Source organism: Podarcis tiliguerta (assembly GCF_965153285.1).
Source record: "Podarcis tiliguerta genome assembly, chromosome: 14".
Taxonomy (NCBI): Eukaryota; Metazoa; Chordata; class Lepidosauria; order Squamata; family Lacertidae; genus Podarcis; species Podarcis tiliguerta.
The window spans coordinates 8,689,525-8,706,804 of NC_139547.1; the positions used below are offsets into that span (position 1 = coordinate 8,689,525).

The window sequence follows — 17,280 nt, forward strand, 5'->3', positions numbered from 1 at the left end:
CTTGGGTTAAGAACTTTGCTTCAGGATGAAAACAGAAATTGTGCAGAGGCGGCAGGAGGCCCCATTAGCTAAAGTGGTACCTCAGGTTAAGAACAGTTTCAGGTTAAGAACAGACCTCCAGAACAAATTAAGTTCTTAACCTGAGGTACCACTGTAGTTTAACTTAGAATAAATTCCCCCAAATTGGGGGGAAAACTGTGGGTTTTTTATGAACTCTCAACACAGCCAAAGAGGAGATGGGGGTTCCAGAATGTTCTAAAGTGTTCTGCGTGTTCCCAACTGCCGGATATATATTTTCCACAGAAGCCCCTCTGTTCCAGCTCCAGGTGGCCATAGGAAGAGGGAGCTCAAGAGAGCAAGAAAAGAAGGAGGCGCGAGTGAGGAGAGCACACCGAGAGGACAGCATGCCTTGGACCACGTGTCGTGGGGATATGGTCAAGCGGCGGTACCTGTGGTGGGCCTTGGGGTGGCAGTTTAGGCAACTGCTACCACTGCCCTTCCTGGGCCGAAAAGTGCACCACAGGACCTGGCTGGGCCCAAGCGGGGAATCGGTACTGAAGATCAACCAAGCCAGGCCATGGGGACGCAGGGAGCCCCCACAGGTCAGTCACAGAAGGATGGGTGGAGATGAGACTGAGGATGCCAACCTGGCTAGGCTGCACCACTTATGGAGATGTGTGTGTGTGTCCTTGAATTGCGTGGCGATTCCCGCCTCCGCCCAACTGGAATAAATAAAGACACAGGACACCATTGATTAAGGTTAATGGGCAAAAACTGGCCACAATTTTATTGGTTACAGGTAAGAGCGGTATTGGCTTTAGGCATTGGTCCTATCAGACTATCCAGCGTCAGACTGTTAGCATGAACACCGGAAAGGGTTAACACCAGCAGCAGGAGCCCTGGGATGCACATCACTAGGAACTCCCCCAGGGGTCACCGCTCGGGGGCGTGCTTTAGGCCCTGGCCTCCATAGGTTTCAGACGAGACAACGCCCCCCGGAATCCTTTACCAGGTTACCCTTTAATATTTGGGGGAGGTGATGGTGCTCCTCCCCCCGAACACATCTACATAATCAAAATGAAAACAACAACCCACTAGCACCCCCGCCCAAAAAAGAGCCACGTTTTAAAAGGGCATAGGGACATTCCTAGTCTTAACTGAAGGTAAGTGTAAAGGTAAAGGTAAAGGACCCCTAGATGGTTAAATCCAGTCAAAGGTGACTATAGGGTTGTGGCACTCATCTCACTTTCAGGCTGAGGTAGTCAATGTTTGTTCACAGACAGCTTTCCAGGTCATGTGGCCAGCAGGACTAAACTGCTTCTGGCACAACGGAACACCGTGACGGAAGCCAGAGTGCATTAAAACGCTGTTTATCTTCCTGCCACAGTGCTACCTATTTATCTACTTGCACTGGTGTGCTTTTGAACTGCTAGGTTGGCAGGAGCTGGTACAGAGCAACAGGAGCTCAACCCGTTACGCAGATTCGAACCGCCGACCTTCTGATTGGCAAGCCCAAGAGGCTCAGTGGTTTAGACCACAACACCACCAGAGATTGAACCTAATACATTCTGCATACAGAGCAGATGTTCTAGCACTGAGTCACATCCCTTCCCCAAAAGGCCCGTCCCTTGATTTTTCCAGAACATTTAGGAAATAATAGCCATCCAAACTAACTCTTTAAGAAATGATTTCAGAGATCCAACACTCCACCAGTCCACTTTGACAGAGCATAGATGGGGCCAGCTACAAATGGCTTAGATTGTTTAATGGAAAATAGTGGATGAGGTAAAGATTAGGAAAACAATATAGGGAGGGGGCACAGATTAAAGAAGGAGAAGATAGAGAGTCGGACGTTGCTGAGGTGATGAAGAGACGGTGGTTGGGATTGCAGCCAAAATTGCAAAAGAGCTAAAATGTAATTATTCTATTTTCAGGCTCAATTGTAAGAACAGTCTGACCATTAAGTTATTGATGGCACAGCGGCAAGGTAGGTCATGAGTTTTTCTCTCCCTTTGAAAGTGTCAGGGTGTAGAGAGAGAATGATAGCTTCTAATCTTACCCAGAAAAAACTGTGTGGTACTGTCAACCACGTCTAGATATTTTAAACTGCCACCTGCTAGGGATGCTGGAGTTGCAAGATTGCTGCACCGAGAAAAGAATTTGATTAGATAGCTCCACAAGATCCCTTCCAACTCTACAATTCTATTGTTTTATGTCTTCATATTATTCTAATTTGGGACGCGGGTGGCGCTGTGGGTTAAAGCCTCAGCGCCTAGGACTTGCCGATCGAAAGGTCGGCGCTTCGAATCCCCGCGGCGGGGTGCGCTCCCGTCGTTCGGTCCCAGCGCCTGCCAACCTAGCAGTTCGAAAGCACCTTTGGGTGCAAGTAGATAAATAGGGACCGCTTACCAGCGGGAAGATAAACGGCGTTCCGTGTGCTGCGCTGGCTCGCCAGATGCAGCTTGTCACGCTGGCCATGTGACCCGGAAGTGTCTTCGGACAACGCTGGCCCCCGGCCTCTAAAGTGAGATGGGCGCCCAACCCTAGAGTCTGGCAAGACTGGCCCGAACGGGCAGGGGTACCTTTACCTTTACCTTTATTATTCTAATTATTGCTACTACAACTACTACCTGCAAAGTCCCAGGGGAGGCTGCAACAATTTAAAATTAAAAAACGAGAAGAAAGATGCAACAGATTATAATCACAGGGGTAAGAAAGCCCTGAGATGTCCTTTTTATATATAACAACAACAGCAGCATCTTCAGGTTGGTAAGATTTGTGAGGCAGGCTAGGCCCAGAGAGTATGAATGCCCCAAAGTCCCCCAGTGAGCTATAGGGTTGAGTGGGGATCCCCTCAGGTCAGTGGCTCCAACTCTAAGGAGTCCCTTTGAGACCCCAATAATACATCAGACTGAGCTCCTTGAAGGATAAAAATATAGTAACTAGAATAAGGTGGGAACAGGATATTTGGGAGCATGACTGGGGAGAAGCAGTTGTTGTTGTTTAGTCATTTAGTCGTGTCCGACTCTTCGTGACCCCATGGACCAGAGCACGCCAGGCACTCCTGTCTTCCACTGCCTCCCGCAGTTTGGTCAAACTCATCGAGAACACTGTCCAACCATCTCATCCTCTGTCGTCCCCTTCTCCTTGTGCCCTCCATCTTACCCAACAGCAGGGTCTTTTCCAGGGAGTCTTCTCTTCTCATGAGGTGGCCAAAGTACTGGAGTCTCAGCTTCAGGATCTGTCCTTCCAGTGAGCACTCAGGGCTGATTTCCTTAAGAATGGATAGGTTTGATCTTCTTGCAGTCCATGGGACTCTCATGAGTCTCCTCCAGCACCATAATTCAAAAGCATCAATTCTTTGGCGATCAGCTTTCTTTATGGTCCAGCTCTCACTTCCATACATCATTACTGGGAAAACCATAGCTTTTACTATATGGACCTTTGTTGGCAAAGTGATGTCTCTGCTTTTTAAGATGCTGTCTAGGTTTGTCATTGCTTTTCTCCCAAGAAGCAGGCGTCTTTTAATTTTGTGGCTGCTGTCACCGTCTGCAGTGATCATGGAGAAGCAGTACTGAGGTAAAAAAAAATAGGATTTTGGTTTGGGGCCCCAAAGGGGTCCACTACAGTCGGAGAAGATGGGTGATGTCCAAACAGGGAGAGAAAGAAGCAAGCAGCTTTTTAAAAGCAAAGATCCTTTATTCAGTTGCCATCAGGTTCCCTACACGAAGGTGACAAAAGGTACAAGGAACCCAAAGCTAAGTCCAGAATTTTATACAGTCACAATTGTGGGTGGTCTTATTTGTTATAAGAAAAACTTGTTCTTTTTCCCTTATGGGGTACCCAAGAGCCCGTATAGAGACCTTATGTAGGTTCCCTATCGGTAGGAGAAAATAACAGAGACCAACCAGAGAATATTGAGAAGCGAAGCAGCTAGTAAGCCTGATCTTTATTAACTGTTGCTACAGGGGGCTCACAACCACATGCAGGAGGCAAGAGGGACCCAGAACATTGGTGTGCAAGCTCTTATATAGACTTTTGAAATTGCCCACCCTGTAGCCCAAGACCACCCCCCTGAAACATCATACATACATCACAGAAGGAGGCGGTCTACAGCAGAAATCCTGTTTGCCAGGGTACCTGATAATGGTCGCTGATTGCTTTTACCTGGGCAGTCTGGCTACTCTTTTGGGATGGTAAATACTCAGTTCCTGAATCCAGGTCACAGGCTCACCCTATTCATACACAGATACGCCCTTAAGACAGGATTTGTGAGCAAAGAGACAATGGGGAGGTTTTCCCATTTCGAAACATTTGAGGTCAATTAGGGAGAAACTAATTGACCAAACTGCGGGAGGCAGTGGAAGACAGGAGTACCTGGTGTGCTCTGGTCCATGGGGTCACGAAGAGTCGGACACGACTAAACAACTAAACAACAACAGGGAGTCAAAATGGTTCCAGGACTGATTTCCTGTACTGTTTTCAGACATGTGGTTTATACTGTATATATTTGAGACCTTAAATTCTTATAACATATTTGTCACAGATTCGTCAAATTACAAGGTAAGGGGGAGGTACATGGGTGCAGGGTGCAAAAGGGAGGTTTGGGTGCAAGATACAAGGTGGGGTGCAAATCCTAACCACATGAGTTAGGTAATACCTAGAAATCCAGGAAGAGGTGGCAAATGATATGGTAATCCGTTTTTTTCTAGAATAGCAATAGGAATGAGGGTATCACCCAACAGTTGGGTTTTTCTCCCTACAGGGTCAAAGGAAATGGATCTGGTCCTCTGCCACTTTACAGAAGAAGGAAGGGGAGCTGAGTGGAAGTGATTAGTTTGAGGCTAAAAAGAACATTTATCGTTTCATGGTTGCAATAAAGTGGTGCAATTTGAATACATGGTGTAATGGTTCTAGGGGTTGCTCGTGCGTAAGTTGCCGCCACTCCTGGCTAGGTTACCTGGTTGAACCCTTTCTGTCTGGACAGCCTCAAGTTTTGTGGCTGCCTCAGTCACTGGCAGAATCCGTCAGTGGGCGTTTCTTGAACCTTTTCCAGCATAAAAGCTGTTTGACGCCCAGTCTTCTCCTACTCTCCCTGCGCAGAAGTATTCTGCGCAAGGAAGGTGTGGGCAGTGGAGTACCCGTACTCTCTCCGCTGGTCTCCGGCGAGGAGTCCTGGAGGCACCTCTCCGATTCCCCCATCTGCTCCCCTTCTCCACTGGTGTTACGCTGATTTCCTTCCCCAGCGGATGGGCTGCCTCTCTCCCTACTGGGACCCTCTCCGGCATCCCTCTGGAGCCTTCTCTCTGCCTCCAGCTCCGATGGCAGTTCCCTGATACATGGGTTCCATTTCTTATTTTCCTGACAGTAGTTACATTCATTGAGAAGTCCAACGAATGTTGATAAGGCACCAGAATACAAAGGGTTCAGTTCCATTCGCAAAGACGCCAAATGTAACAATTGCAAAAGGGTCACCTTAGGGATTCACATTTACAAAGACACAATTATGGGGAAAATACCTAGATACAATTTAAAATTACCTGGGTACAATTACAAAAGAATACTTGGATACAATTATTAAAATAGGAATAGGGTAAATTCAGGAAATAGGGTAATAGGCGGAAGGGAAGAAAGAAAAATGCTTTACAGTGGTACCTCGGCTTAAGAACTTAATTCGTTCTGGAGGTCTGTTCTTAACCTGAAACTGTTCTTAACCTGAGGTACCACTTTAGCTATTGGGGCCTCCCGCTGCCGCCGCACCACCGCCATGCGATTTCTGTTCTCATCTTGAAGCAAAGTTCTTAACCCAAGGTATTATTTCTCGGTTAGTGGAGTCTGTAACCTGAAGCCTCTGTAACCCGAGGTACCACTGTATTTGACAGAAAGGAAAGAAGGGATTTGAAGGAGGGGAATAATGGGAGAAGTGAATTAGAAGGAGAGCAGACTAAAAGGCAAAATTCAGAACAAGGTTTATATATATCTCTTAGGTTGTCGTCATTTGGTTTATTTGGTCTTGGTTTTCAGCTTCTTTGGCTATTTTTCTACACCAGTACTTAGACAGGAGTGCATGAGATAGTCTTCCTGTCTTTTTCTCCATTCCTTCCATTCAGTTTTTGTAAAGGTGTTTACTGGTGCTGGAAGGTTTCAGAGGCCCTGGAAGGACACAGCCTCCACCCATGAACCTGACCCGCTGCAAGCAGCAGCTCAGCGAATTTCATTCTCATCTGTCTGGCCTATGCATCTCAGTCAGCTCGAGGCATAGAGGACTCCAGGGCAGTAGATTGCTCCTAGAGGTCATGATGGACGGGTGTTTCTTGCTAAGACATTTGGCAAATGAGACCGTGGGGCCTGGCCCACAACTCAGCAGATGACAAGACCATGGAAGAGCTACTGGGTGTTGAAACATGATTATTGCTATTGTTACAAACCCTGTTCCAGTCAAGTGTGGGGAGGGAAATGGAGCTATGTCCTTACCCATATCATCCATCCATCCATTAATAAATTACCATTGCCCCAAGTTTGCAATAGCATTGGCTTGACTAACAACATCATGGATGTCGGCCCTATCACAGTGGCCTTATGAACTTCTCAAGGTGTCATTATGAAGTGACTCCTTTCCTTGCTGCGATGACATTAAAAGCTAGGAGCATAGGAAATCCCACAGGCAGGATATTAATGAAGGCCATTGTCCTCTCTTGCTCTTGCCTCTAACAGCTAATTGTCAATGGCCCACCATCCTCTGAACCTGCCATCTTCACAGCTTCAAGAGTTTCCTAATCCATTTTAAAATACTCAAAACCACAGTTAGGCAAGAGGCGAGGCTGACCCCTATCATCAGGTAGAATGAAACCAACCCCAAGAGATCTGGGAGACAGTAAAAGGTAAAGGGACCCCTGACCGTTAGGTCCAGTTGCGGACGACTCTGGGGTTGCGGCGCTCATCTCACTTTACTGGCCAAGTACAGCTTCCGGGTCCTGTGGCCAGCATGACTAAGCCGCTTCTGGTGAACCAGAGCAGCACACGGAAATGCCATTTACCTTCCCGCCGTAGTGGTACCTATTTATCTACTTGCACTTTGACATGCTTTCGAACTGCTAGGTTGGCAGGAGCAGGGACCGAGCAACGGGAGCTCACCCCGTCGCGGGGATTCAAACCGCCAACCTTCTGATTGGCAAGTCCTAGGCTTTGTGGTTTAACCCACAGCACCACCCTCATCCCTCTCTGGGAGACAGTAGCAGATGCCAAACAACACCAACCCTCAATGATAATGATAGAAAGCAGAGGCAGGGAACCTGAGACTTAGGGGTCGAATGCGATCTTCTAAACTGCTCCATCCAGCCCTCAGCACTCTCCCTAGGCCAGTGGTTGTCAAACTGTTTTCCTATGGGCCACACTCTCAGAATAAAAATTTTCTTGCACCACACCAATTTTTTTTATTGAAAAAGGAGCAGAAACAGCTCCTAGCAGTGCCTGATTTATAACATTGAACACAGCTATTTTATAATACGATCATGGACACCCAGAAAGTATAAAACAATGCAGCAACATAAGAACATGAATCATTCCCAAAATATAATTATAAATGAGCCTCTTACGTATGCACCTTAGGTATGTATACAAACTCAGTGAGGGGCATGAGCTTGCTTTTGCAGGGTAATCTCGTTTATATTAGGTCTAATTTGAGATAAACAGACTTTCTTCTCATCAACACAAAGGAGCCTTTCTCTTCTCTGGTCTTTCATATTTGTCAGAGTTGAAAATCCATGCTCATGATATGTCATGGAGAATTGTAGAAGAATAGCCAATGCTTTTGAAGAGAGGTGTGCATACTATTTCTGGCTGTATATTTTTTTATTTTTTTTAAAGTATTTTGATACTGTACTAATTAGCTGGAACTGACCACTACTTTATGACTAAACTTCTTATCTCTGATGACCCTTTATTTGCAGTCCGAACCAATTTATAACAGATAAACATCAGTTCATCACTAAACAGGGCTGCATTTGAGCAATAAAGTTGCATTTATAGCTTATTACAAATATAGTCAGCTGCAGATTAAAATTAATGACAATCTTAAGAGGAATGCTAAGGATAGAGGGGGGGGGAATCAGTGGAAAATATAGATGTTTGACTTATGCAAGATCAAAGGTTTATCCATGTACCCAGCATTAAAATTGCCACATGTATGTGACACTTGGCACCTGTATGGTGTAGTGGTTAACGTTTCAGACTAGGACCTGGTAGATGAGGGTTCAAATTCACACTCAGGCACTGGGTGACCTTGGGCCTGTTACTGTCTCTCAGCCTAATCTACTGCACAGGGTTGCTGTGAGAATAAAACAGGGAATGGAAGAACCATAGAATCATAGAAGCGTAGAGCTGGAATGCACCCTAATATTCCTCTAGTCCAACCCCGTGCAATTCATGAATACCACCTTGAGCTTCTGGAATGAATGAAAGTTTGTTTGTTTTTTCCAGTAGTGCACTTCAGCAAAATCAACCAGAAGACTGAAGACACCTTAAAACCTAACAAAAGTTATCGTGGCATAAGCTTTTATAGTTTACAGTCCACTGAAGTGGCCTCCAGGTCATGGACCCTTATGCCAACCTGGTGCCCTGCTAACGTTTTGAGCTATACCAGCTAGATGAGCTGATGAGAGCTGCGGTCCATAACATTTGGTGGGCACCCAGTGGGCAAAGGCTGGCTTAAAAGGTAAGGAATCCCCTGACCATTAGGTCCAGTTGTGGCCGTCTCTGGGGTTGCGGTACTCATCTCGCTTTATTGGCTGAAGGAACCGGCGTACAGCTTCCGGGTCATGTGGCCAGCATGACTAAGCCACTTCTGGCGAACCAGAGCAGCACATGGAAATGCCGTTTACCTTCCCGCCGGAGCAGTACCTATTTATCTACTTGCACTTTGACATGCTTTCAAACTGCTAGGTTGGCAGGAGCAGGGACCGAGCAACGGGACCTCACCCAGTCGCGGGGATTCGAACCACCGACCTTCTGATCGGCAAGTCCTAGGCTCTGTGGTTTAACCCACAGCGCCAACCACATCCCTAAGGCTGGCTTATGCCATAATAAAACCTACCACTTCTTAAGGGGACACAGGACTCTTGGTTTGTAATGCTTTCAAGCTATCCATTTTATCCGGTTGTCGATGCATGCATTTAAAAACTGAGAAAAGAAAATGTCCATTTCAAAAAATGAAAAAATTAGGAACTACAGTGGTACCTCGGATTAAGTACTTAATTCATTCTGAAGGTCCATTCTTAACCTGAAACTGTTCTTAACCTGAAGCACCACTTTAGCTAATGGGGCTTCCAGCTGCCGCCGCGCCGCCAGAGCATATTTCTGTTCTCATCCTGAAGCAAAGTTCTTAACCTGGGGTACTATTTCTGGTTAGCGGAGCCTGTAACCTGAAGCGTCTGTAACCTGAAGCGTATGTAACCCGAGGTACCACTGTATAGAATTGCTCTTCCTTTGAAGACTTATCTCAGCTGTGGCAAATTCAGCCACAGAGACCACGTCTATGACTAGGTTTTGCCAACCTCATCCGTAATCATTAGCAGTCATGGATGTTGCTAGTCAAGTAGAGCAACGCTGGGCTAGCAGCAAGGGTCCTGCCACCCTTGTTTCATTTCATTACCCAGTTTAATTGCATTTTATAAAGGTTGCTGTATAGGGGAAAGCCATTACACATAGCAAGCACAGTGGAATACCTTTTCTGCCTCGTCTCTGCTTCCACTTTCACCCCTGGTGAAATTCATTCTACTCCTTGTCCCCTGGTGAGGGACTGGCTAAGATCCTCTAACTGAGCTGAAGATGAATTTTCAGAAACAGGGAAGCGCAAGTATCATAATTGAGATGATACACAATTCCTGTGCCAACTGTTGAGAATTTCCATTCCACCTTAAGGAGCAGACATGGGATTGTTACATGTCACATGTCTGTTTACATTCCAGCACAGTCTGCTGGGAACTTGCGTTGTGTGTATAGCTTTTGCTTTTCTCTGTCTCTCTGAGGAGAAGAAAGGGAGACGACATGTTTTCTTTGTCCTGATTTATGCTTAATAAATCTTTAGCTGTTAGTATGTTTTCACAAGCCTCACGCTTGTTCTGTTTGCGCAGTATGCTCTGCTAATATAGCATGCTCAGGCTTTTGAAGTCTGAGTGGCTGATTTACGTCGCACCAGAGATCGAGGGATCATCACGGCTGGAAGGGCATGATCCAGCTGGGGGCTAGCCAGCTGGCATCTCAACCCCCGAAGGATGCTGACACCAACATGCTCCCACCAAAATGTCATAAGAGCCCTTCTGGGTGAGAATTTAGTCCAGGGGTGAGGAATCTGTGGCCCTCCAGATGTAGTTGGATGCCAGCTCCCATCAACCCCAGCTAGGATGGCCAATGGTCAGGCATGATGGGATGGAAGTTCACAGGTTCCTCACTCTGATCAGCAGTGAATGGGACACCTCTGGGAAGGTCACAAGAGAGGTATGGAAGAAACACAGACCTCCCTATTGCTGCTTCCCAGCAGCTGACCTTCAGCGTCATACTGTGTCTAATGCGAACCAATGCCAGTGTACTGGAAGAAGAATAGATTGCCAGTGATGAAGCAACAATTCTTCAACATCAATTTCACTGGACTGGTCATGTTGTGTGGGTGCCTGGTTATCGTCTTCCAAAGCAACTACTCTACTCCAGACTTAAAAATGGAAAGCGTAATGCTGGTGGTCAACAAAAGCAGTTTAAAGACTCTCTCAAGGCATATCTAAAAAAAATGTAGTAGAAACATCAACAACTGGGAAATACTGGCCTGTGAGCACTCCAGTTGGAGAACAGCCTTTACCAAAGGTGTTATGGACTTTGAAGACGCACAAACTCAGGACGAAAGGGAGAAACATGCTAAGAGGAAGGCACGTTTGGCAAACCCTCACAGTGATCAACTCCCGCCCGGAAACCAATGTCCCCACTGTGGAAGGTCATGTGGATCCAGAATTGGCCTCCACAGTCACTTACGGACTCACTGTTAAAACCGTGTTCAGGGAAGATAATCTACGAGGGATCACCAAAGAAGAACTGTGTCTTCCCCTCTTTATTATTATTTAAAGGACATACATACTACTTTTGATCAGAAAAGGTCACTTAGCAGTTTACAAAGAACAGCATGGAACAAAGGACAAGAAATGAAACACAGGATGCCAAACAGAGGCTTAGAGGGCGTCTACAGCCTTTTCCAATGGTGTCAAAAAATATACCCGATGTCCCTTAAATGTGCAGGGCCTCGGAATGTGACCCCTGCAAAAATGGGGAGCTGCCGGGGTTCACACTTTTCTGAACTTTGCAGTGCCATTCCCCAGCCAAGTAATGTGTAGAAAAAGGCATAACTAGGGTCAAGTGTGTATAAAGTGAAACTTTCAACAACCATCTGCTCCTGCTTGGGATATTTGGAATCACCCACTGAATGTCATATGCTGTCTACATGCTTCCTTTCTTCTGTGTTTACTGAAATTGTGGTTATCCAGATGTTTACTGCTTTACTTTGAGTTTTATAATGTGCATGCCAGGAATAGGGGAAGTCGCTTAATCTAGTTTTATATGGTTTTCTCCCTTTCTCCTTTCCTTCTTTCTCCCTTTTCCATTTTGCTCTTCTCCTCTGCTATCTTCTCACTGTCTTCTTTCTTTCTTTCTTTCTTTTCTGGTATGCTGTCCCTGCTGAAAATACAATAAAATGTTATTTACCAAAAGTGCATATATTAGTGAAGATAATATACAATAAATGCATTATATTATATTCACTTGAAAAACATGTATATTACGCAAGGTTGCATTTAAAAAGGTGTATATTGGATGCAATTCACACGAAATTCAAAATCAGATGTGGAACTGAACTTAAGATTGGAACAAATGAGCAACAGAGAAAAACCAAAATAGACTGATTTGCCTATTATTGAGAGCTGGACCATAAAGAAGACTGATCGCTGAAGAATTGATGCTTTTGAATTATGGTGCTGGAGGAGACTCTTGAGAGTCCCATGGACTGCAAGAAGATCAAACCTATCCATTCTGAAGGAAATCAGCCCTGAGTGCTCACTGGAAGGACAGATCCTGAATCTGAGGCTCCAATACTTTGGCCACCTCATAAGAAGAGAAGACCCTAATGTTGGGAAAGATTGAAGGCACAAGGAGAATGGAACGACAGAGGACGAGATAGTTGGACAGTGTTCTCAAAGCTACCAGCATGAGTTTGACGAAACTGCAGGAGGCAGTGGAAGACAGGAGTGCCTGGCGTGCTCTGGTCCATGGGGTCACGAAGAGTCAAACATGACTAAACGACTAAACAACAACAACAACAACTGCAGCTTAAACCTATTGACAGGTTTGGCGGTGCAAGTTCAATCTTCTCATTTGGATCAAACCGTGTGTGTGTGTTTGAGAGAGAGAGAGAGAGAGAGAGAGAGATTGTTAGCCAACATAGCCAAGACCCCAGCTATAAACTACAACATGAGCTAGAAAGAGAATTCCTCATTTAGCAATGGCACCCCAGCCTTTTCCTCCCTCTCCCCACCTCCTCTGTTTGAAAATAGGCTCACCCGCAAACAAACAAAAAGGAGATAACTTTTAGTCTGTTGCAACATCGGGACTCATTTCCAAAGTGACAGAAAGCTGAGCCAAAGGTATCATTATGCTGAGCCATATACCTTGGCAGAGTGTTGACGGCAGCTCCTGCAGAGTTCAAGTAGGCATCCATGGCAGGGAGGCCATTGTTCCTCTGAGAAGTAAACAACGGATAATGGATACCTTGCCCAAAGTCAGCTGAAAGGTAATCATTTCTGCATCCTCTGACTGGCAGGCAGATTACTAGCTTCCATACCCTTTCACAAAAGGAAAGGGAGATATAATTAATCTATTTCTTCTTAACCAAGTTAGGCAACTCATCATTTCCTCTCTGTGTGTGGAAGCCAGCTATTAGAAGAAGGAGGGTGGCACATTCAGGGCACTTCAAACTAGTGTGCAAGCAGCAGACCTTCCCACAAAGGGCACTCATCCAACAGGACACTCTCTTGCACAGATTCCCTGTTCAAATTCCCCTCCTGCTTGCTTGATATGTTATCGGGGCAGGCCCAGGATGAAACAAAGAAGTCCCACCCTGTCAAAGGCAGCCATTGCTTTCTCATGGATGGATCTTTCAACCAGCTGGACTAAACTGTTGGATTATGGCACCACCTAGTGCACCATCTTTTCCAACATGGTCAAGTGTCCGTCTTCAGAACCAAGGATGTTTTAGCACAGGCGGGGGAACGAGGGAGAATCCCAGGTCCCGGGAGCAGATGGGGACTTGCAAGCCTCTCTATCTGGCTCTTGGGACCCTCCCCAGGTCTTGCTTCATACCATCTCCCCCCCAAAAAAAAAAAATGGGGAAGGGGTTTCCTCTGGGTGAAACACATCCTTGAACTCTGATGATGCTTCCTGCTTGCGTGGATGGAGGATAGAGGTGTGAATGCATATGCGTAGAAACCAGCCTGCTGTAAGGTAAAGGGACCCCTGACCATTAGGTCCAGTCGTGACCGACTCTGGGGTTGCGGCGCTCATCTCACTTTATTGGCCAAGGGAGCCAGCATACAGTTTCCGGGTCATGTGGCCAGCATGACTAAGCCGCTTCTGGTGAACCAGAGCAGCACACGGAAATGCTGTTTACCTTCCTGCCGTAGTGGTACCTATTTATCTACTTGCACTTAGACGTGCTTTCGAACTGCTAGGTTGGCAGGAGCAGGGACCAAGCAACGGGAGCTCACCATGTCGCAGGGATTCGAACTGCCGACCTTCTGATCAGCAAGTCCTAGGCTCTGTGATTTAACCCACAGCGCCACCCGCATCCCTGCTGTAGAAAGCTACAAATCACACTGAGGCCTCTACCGAGTCTTGCCTCCTGCCCTACCCACCACTGGCCTATGACCTCCAGAAAGTTGCCCAGAAGGGAATATGGCCTTCGGCTTCAAAAAGTTTCTCCACCCCAGGCCGTATATACACCAATCGCTTTTCTATTATTACATCCATCAAAGATTATTTGTACTTTTGAATTACCCCAATGCTGCCAGCATTTTCAGCTGTACAGTTATTTTCCGTATAACCAATAAACGTTTTCCAGTCTTTAAACGCATGTTCTTCTTGCTCTCTTATTCCACATGTTAACTCTGCAAGTTGCACATATTTTGTCAACCAAAGCTGTTATTCTTCTTTGGTTGGGACCTCGCTCACTTTCCATTTGGGGGCTAATAAAACACAGGCCACAATTGTTTCATACATAAATAACCCTTTCTGACACCTGGGGATTTCAGTCTGAGTTATCCCCAACAGAAAGGACTCAGGGGCGGAAAGTAATTTTAAACATTTTTTTCAATTCATTATAAATCATTTCCCAATACTCTTTTACCTTTTTACATGTCCACCACATATGAAAGAATGTTCCCTCCACCTCTTTGCACTTCCAGCACTTATCTGATTCAGTCTTGTAAATCTTACCAAGCCTACTCGGAGTTAGAGACCACCTATGAACCATTTTCAAATAGTTCTCCTTCAAAGAATAACATGCTGTAGATTTCAAGTCCACCCCGGGCCTTTGGTCTGATTCAGCAGGGCTTGTGGTGTTGTTGTTGTTGTCATTGTTGTTATATTTATACTCCACCTTTCCCCCTGATAACTTACTTCACAGTGCCTTGGAGTCCTTCCTCCAGCACTTTGGACTCCACACATCACAGTCTGAAAGATTCAGCTCCCCAGAGGCAAATCTCCCATTTCTAAGAACCTCCTTGCTCACTCTCTTGGCTGAGTTTCTCCTGTCAGCAAAATTAGGTCAGCAAGCTGTCCGCATTCCTTAGGAACATAAGAAGCTGCCTAACTCTGAGTCAGAACTTCGCCTAGGGAATGACACCACCCGCCACCCCATGTTCTTCTTGCTCGGCAGGCGACGCTTCACAGAACTATGATTCCCAGAGCAGATTAACGTACAATCCCCCTTCCCAGGGAACAGGGGAATATGGCTCTCCTGGAAATTCTCAGCACCCTTAATAAACTGCATTTTCTTTGGAGGAAGCCATCAGCTTTTAAAGGGCATTAAATGTAAGATGCAAATGCGGCCCTGAAAAAAGTGTCCATCTGCGATCTAAAGGAATGACCATATCTATAGTAACTGTTTTGGATCTTAAGAGCCCTATACAGTGGTACCTCGGGTTAAGTACTTAATTAGTTCTGGAGGTCCGTTCTTAACCTGAAACTGTTCTTAACCTGAAGCACCACTTTAGCTAATGGGGCCTCCCGCTGCCACCAAAGCACAATTTCTATTCCCATCCTGAAGCAAAGTTTTTAACCTGAGGTACTATTTCTGGGTTAGCAGAGTCTGTAAGCTGAAGCATATGTAACCTGAAGCATCTGTAACCCGAGGTACCACTGTATTAGATCCTTCCTACTGCCACTAGCATATGGGTAGGCAAACTAAAGGCCAGGGGCTGGATCCGGCCCAATCACCTTCTAAATCCAGCCCATGGACGGTCCGGCAATCAGCATGTTTTTACATGAGTAGAATGTGTCCTTTATTTAAAATGCATCTCTGGGTTATTTGTGGGGCCTGCCTGGTGTTTTTACATGAGTAGAATGTGTGGTTTTATTTAAAATGCATCTCTATGGGGCATAGGAATTTGTTCTTTTTTTTTCCTTTCAAAATATAGTCCTGCCCTCCACAAGGTCTGAGGGACAGTGAACCGGCCCCCTGCTGAAAAAGTTTGCTGACCCCTGCATGTGGCCCCTGAAAACTTGCCCTGAAGGGAAAGCAGACCTTGGACGAAGAAGGTTCTACATCCATGAATAGGAGGTCACAACATGATCTGCAGTATGAGACTAAGGGGCATTATAAGCAAGCCCTTCTTTCCATCACCTGGGGGGGGGGGGTTGCCTCAGAGGCAGGAGTTCTGCCTGCCTGCCTGCCGTCCCCAAACTTCAGGCTCACTTGCAGTCAACTGAGCCTTGTGTCCTGTGTAACTACATGGGGAGCCCGGCTGTTGAAAGAAAACGTTACAAGAGGATTTTGTATCTTTAAACTCTGACCGTGTTTTAATTTATTTTCCCCCTGCTGCTTCCAATTCTCAGCTTGAGCGCTGGGGAATGGGGCCAGCTCAAGCAAAGGGAAGAGGGAGATGTTTGGAGGCCAAATCGAGCGCATTTGGGAAGGCCTTGTCAGGCCACCGGTTTCCTAACACCCTGGAGTGGGTTGCTGGCAATCAGATCCTTCGGCCAAACAACAGCTCAGCGTTCAGGACCCCAAAGAACTTGGTGCCCTTGTGTGCTATTTTCCTGTTTATTCTCTCCCCCTCTCCCTTCCTCTCCTCCTCCTCTCTCTTCCCCCCTCTCCCCTTCCCCCCTTTCTCCCCTCAGGGATTGGAAATACCAGAGCTGATGTCACGAGCAGGCAGCACTCGCCAGAAATAAAATCTTGGATAAACTCACAGGCTCCAGCCAGTCCTTTTCAGTCCCTCTCTTTGCCATCTATATTCCCTTCCCCTCCCAACGCCACTTCCCAACAAGATCTCAGCCTGAGCCAACCAACTTCCTCCCCACCCTCCCAATATATATTTTAAAAATTGTGTTAAGGCATTTCAAGCAGTTGGTCTTAGAGGGCAGATCCCAGACCAGAAACCAGTTTTCATGTCAGAGTGTATGGACAGGAGTCACCTTGGCTTGTGGCCGGTAGCTGTGCCCCAACAGGTTTGTAGACAGCAGCCTGCTCACAGGGGTGTTGGCTAAGTACTTGAAAGAATTAGGGTAGTACAGCCCCCTGACATAAATCTGCACCAAATCTGCATATGCTAATTTATATAACAAGAGAGGTGCATATTAAAGCAATGCATGGTTGGAGATCTCACTGGCGATGTGCTTTGCAAAATGCCCGGCAGCTCTGCAAGCAAAGGCCACAGCTTCACCATACATTTAAAGCCCTCTTATACCAGTCCTATGGGATGTGGGTGGCGCTGTGGGTTAAATCACAGAGCCTAGGACTTGCCAATCAGAAGGTCGGCAGTTCAAATCCCCGTGACGGGGTGAGCTCCCGTTGCTCGGTCCCTGCTCCTGCCAACCTAGCAGTTCGAAAGCACGTCAAAGTGCAAGTAGATAAATAGGTACTGCTCCAGCAGGAAGGTAAACAGCGTTTCCGTGCGCTGCTCTGGTTCGCCAGAAGCGGCTTAGTCATGCTGGCCACATGACCCAGAAGCTGTACGCCGGCTCCCTTGG

At 46.4% G+C, this 17,280-nt stretch overlaps 2 long non-coding RNA genes across 2 annotated transcripts; one reads left to right on the forward strand and one right to left on the reverse strand.

Annotated features, from left to right (window-relative positions):
• The first annotated feature begins 257 nt into the window (after nt 1-257).
• On the forward strand, nt 258-4,896 carry LOC310664276. The gene is made up of 3 exons (XR_014504843.1): nt 258-602; nt 1,935-1,987; nt 4,766-4,896. It is a non-coding gene; the product is annotated as an uncharacterized lncRNA (long non-coding RNA).
• A 6,184-nt stretch (nt 4,897-11,080) lies between these two features.
• On the reverse strand, nt 11,081-15,178 carry LOC310664291. The gene is made up of 3 exons (XR_014504871.1): nt 14,707-15,178; nt 12,702-12,875; nt 11,081-11,715 (listed from the first exon to the last, which is right to left on the reverse strand). It is a non-coding gene; the product is annotated as an uncharacterized lncRNA (long non-coding RNA).
• Nucleotides 15,179-17,280: the final 2,102 nt, after the last annotated feature.